Genomic DNA, 4,915 nt, shown 5'->3' with positions numbered 1-4,915 from the left:
GCCTGGGGGAGCCTCCCTCAGAGAGCTGCCTTTTTGATCCTGAAACTTATAGGTTTGGAAGGGATTGTATTCCTTCAAAAGCAACTTCTGGGGCGCCTGGGTGGCGCAGTCGGTTAAGCGTCCGACTTCAGCTCAGGTCACGATCTCGCGGTCCGTGAGTTCGAGCCCCGCGTCGGGCTCTGGGCTGATGGCTCAGAGCCTGGAGCCTGTTTCCGATTCTGTGTCTCCCTCTCTCTCTGCCCCTCCCCCGTTCATGCTCTGTCTCTCTCTGTCCCAAAAATAAATAAACATTGAAAAAAAAATTTTTTTAAAAAAAGCAACTTCTTCAGCAACTAATTCTAAGTACCAGAATGAGTATGGAATCAATGAATATTCATTACGGAGCTAGATAAATGGATGATTTTAATAACATAAAACTTATTTTACATTAGAATGCATCCCTATGCAGGCCCCCCGTATTATTTCTGCATTCATTTGCAGATCTCTGCCAATAAAAAAGTGTTCCGCTAGAGCACATTCTTTTTGTTCATAGAAAAGTATTCCTTTATTTTTGGAAAACAAACAGAACTGGTGACTTCGGGAAACTTCTTGCTACTGACTCATCATACGTGCGCAATTGTCCTTTGAAGTAGAAAGTGCAACTCTTTTAAAATGCTCATTGGAGCCCTGCAGTCCTATCTTACTCAGTTGGTTTAAAGGTAGAGTAAATAGCTATTGAATTTAAAGGCGACAACTTCTGACCCCAAGGTCTGTCTGAAATCTAGAACTGGACGTGCTATACCACCGATACACTATCTTCCCTTAAAATTCAATATATGCCTTTCCATTTGGCTTAGCTGATAATTTTTGAGTCCATCTAGCTCCCGGGCTTGTTTGAAAAGCTGGCTTCGTTTGGAAACGTAATCTCGGAGATTTTTGTGAGGACGGTCTACAGGATGAGAAGACAAATGAGGATTCCAACACTTCGGCTACCTTCACTTGCCTTTGGATCATGTGATATTGGAAGCAAAGCGGCTCTCTGGAGAGCTGTTAGACTCCTTTGCATTTACAAAATGTTACGCTTACTGTTGCTTATGTTTTGTGCTGATTGAGTTAGGAAAAAATAAACACAGAGAGGAAATTAAATTGGCAATAGGATCCCAGCAAGGAGAAACAAAGGCGTTATCTGAGGATTGCCGTTGTCTCTTCAATACAGAGCCGTGTCAAGGAAGACAAAAAAAGTATCTCCTTTGACATATATCTATGCTCATTTTCGTTGTTGCAAATACGACTATAATTATGACTATGTTTCTGTCTTTCCAGACACCTCTCAGGGAGGTGACCATGTATTTTGCGTAGCGTTAGAGCAACTGACGCCAGGGGTTAGCAAAATGATTTTCTCAGGCGCTGAGGCCCCTCATTCAATGAATGGGTAGTGGGGCTGCTGGTTTTCGGAAATTGGCCCTTCCTTTCCGGCTGGTGTGTTTCAGAGTGGCTGTTATCTGGGAGAGACCTATTCATTTAATGAAAGGGTGAAGTCATTGGGTGCCCCCACCCTTCCTATACTTACAATGCTGAGATCTTTCCTACCAGCATCACATGCCAAAATCTGGTGAGAGTGGAGTCTACCAACCAAACTGAACCAGGAGACTTCTCTTCTGGAGAAAGTTGACTTCATGCGCATGTGCAGATAGCTGAAGACAGCGTGTGGGGGACTGGCTTGGATAAGGAAGATTGCAGATGCCCAGAATTTTCAAATAAATTAGAAAGCTGGGGGTCATCTAAATCCACCCAGTTGAGTCTCAAAAGCAACAACAACAACAACAACAACAACAACTTAAACGTTACATAACCTACTTTTTCACCCATACCCAACAGCGAAGAAAAGAAGATTGTTTTTAAAAAGGTAAGCATTAAACGTAATAATCATGAGCTTTACCTGATACAGCAATTTCTCATTTTGGCTCAAATTATATAAGCCAGCGCTTTTTCCAAATTTGAATCCTCAAATCCTGCTTTTTATCTTCTCCAACAGGGAAAAACGAATAAATTTAAGGTTAGTATTCTGTGCCCCCCCCCCCCTCCCCGACTCTCCTCTTTAGTGTTGATATTTCTTGATGTATCACTCACATATAGAACAGTGCCTGAGACATAGTAAGTGATCAACATGTGTTTTTTAATAAATTAATTACTTAAAAAGTTGATGCCATGGGGCGCCTGGGTGGCGCAGTCAGTTAAGCGTCCGACTTCACCCAGGTCACGATCTCGCGGTCCGGGAGTTCGAGCCCCGCGTCGGGCTCTGGGCTGATGGCTCAGAGCCTGGAGCTTGTTTCCGATTCTGTGTCTCCCTCTCTCTCTGCCCCTCCCCCGTTCATGCTCTGTCTCTCTCTGTCCCAGAAATAAATAAACGTTGAAAAAAAAATTAAAAAAAAAAAAAGTTGATGCCTTCTTCGTGCCAGGCATTTGAGGACCATTAAGATTACTCCACTGGAGTCCTTATTCCCAGTGAAGCTCTACAGGTTAAAAGAAGAAGTAATAAATGTAAATAAATTAAAAGCATACAAAATGAAAAGTAACTCGTAGCACTGACAATTTACATATATCACCTCCCTTAACCTGAACAATCCAAATAAGTAGATACTCTTATTATCCCTACTTTACACATAGGAACAGAAACCAACCAGGATATCTTTATAAAGGAGACGCATTTGAAATAAACTTTACAAGATAAGCAGGATCTAGGTGTTTACGGATAAAACGAGAGTCCAGAACTGTGAATGGTTCGTGATTCTACCTGCTTGCAAGCTGAGTGAGCCTCCTCCAGTTGTATGAATGCAGTCTAAGACACGAGATTCCAGGGTCAGAAATAAAGGACAGTTTATTACTCAGCGATAGAATGCTTCTATGTCTAAGTATGGGCTCCAGTTATGAGTTCTGCCACTTGTCTATTTCCCACCCATCTGTGGGTCGCTGCAGTGACGGTACCCAACCTCATTTGCCCCACACAAATCTGTTATTCTTTCACGATTGTTCCCAAATGGGGAACCAGAACAACAGGTCTAGTTACATGTCACCTCAGCACTTGGAAGAAAGTTTGCAGGCAAAAGTATGTTTCTGGTGGCAAGGAAATCACTGTGGGTTAATTCTAAGTTCCCCCAGAATTGAGTTAACCTGCTAATAATAATAATTTTAACATCCTTTATACTGGAGTAAGGGAGAAGAAAAAAGGGGAAAGGAACATTTTCAAAGACATGGTGGGGTTTTATGTTCATTTAACTGTATTAGCCTACATGGGCCATCATAACAAAATACCATAGCTTGGGTGGCTTAAACAGAAGAGATTTATTTTCTCACAGTTCTGGAGACTGGAAGTCAAAGATTAAGGTGCCAGCAGGTTGACGTTTAGTGAGAATTCTCCTCCTTAGTTGCAGAAGATTGCCTTCTCTCTGCTTACAGGGTCTTTCCTTGGTGCATATGCACAAGGGAGAGAGGTCAGTGGAAAGGAAAGAGAAAGGGTATGAATGCATTCTAGTGTCTTTTCTTATATGGACACTAATCTTATCAGATCATGGCCTCACTTTTATGACCTCATTTAACTTTAATTACCTCCTAAAGACCCTATCTCCAAATACACGTTGGAGGTTAGAGTTTTAGCATACAAATTCTATTTTATATTTTATTTTATTTTATTTTTATTGTTTATTCATTTTTGAGAGAGAGACAGAGAGAGGCAGAGCATGAGTGGGGGAGGAGCAGACAGAGAAGGAGACAGAGTGCAAAGCTGAGCTGTTAGCACAGAGCTCGATGTAGGGCTCGAACTCATGAGCTGTGAGATCATGACCTGAGCCGAAGTTGGACGCTCTACTGACTGAGCCACCCGTGTGCCCCTTTAGCATGCAAATTTTAGGTAGGGCAATTCAATTCAGACCATAGCAATATCATGCAAACCTCAACTAACACCAGAAGGTCTTGATTCCCATTCTATAGGGAAGGAAACGGGCTCAGAAAGGTTCAATGAACTGTGCAAGGTCACAAAACTGATAACTGGAACAGGTAGAGATTTAAACCAATCTTCTGGCTTCAAAGCACATCTTGACTTCAACGTCAGACTGCCATCAACGGCCATTTGCTAATATCTCCTGTATATTGACTACTTACCAAGAGTCAGCAACCCTGCTGGAGGACTTTACAACATTATTCTTTAATGCCTCGACACCAAAGGGAAGGCACAGAAAAGTTAACTCACTTGCCAAAGAGCACAGTGAGAAAGTAATTTTATTCCAATGTCAACCTTTTTGTTCTGTTTCTCTACAGTGGATTTTTGGTCTTGGTCAATTACTTCCTAATCAATAATTTAATTAGAATGCATTCTAAACCGGTGTACTTCAAGCCTTATGAAACTATGGAAATTTTTAACATGAAAAAAAAAATCCACAGAACATTAATCAGGGTGAAAAGTTTTAACATATGCAAAGGCATATATTGATATCAAAATCAAACTTATATTGGTTTATGCCTGAAATTCCACATTAAAGGGAGGCCAGTATGAATTGTAATCACACGGAAGAAATATTAATTGGTGTAGGGACTTCAGGCCAGGAGCGTTTCCGTAAAATGCCTTTGGTTTCAAAGTTGTGGCTGGTGCAGTTAAAGTGACGTCTTCCACCCAAAGGGGGCAGCACGTATATTACTGCTTTTCGTGTGCTTTGGACTGCATTTAACATAGCTTGAAGCTTTGAGAGCTTCGAGAGACCTGAAAGATCCTCTAGGGTATCCCCATCGTTTTGAAACAGAGGAAGCGGAGGCCAAGAAATTATCTGTGACCTGCTGAACACCCCACAGCTTTCAAAACAGGGCCCGAACCAGAATCCGAGGTCCCCGACTTTCAGCTCTGTCTTCCTATGGGAAGCATTCCTCAACTTAGTAACAAATTCAC

This window comes from Prionailurus bengalensis, chromosome D4 (assembly GCF_016509475.1).
Source record: "Prionailurus bengalensis isolate Pbe53 chromosome D4, Fcat_Pben_1.1_paternal_pri, whole genome shotgun sequence".
Lineage (NCBI taxonomy): Eukaryota > Metazoa > Chordata > Mammalia > Carnivora > Felidae > Prionailurus > Prionailurus bengalensis.
The sequence above is the reverse complement of the archived record's forward strand: the minus strand, read 5'-3'. Positions refer to the sequence as shown.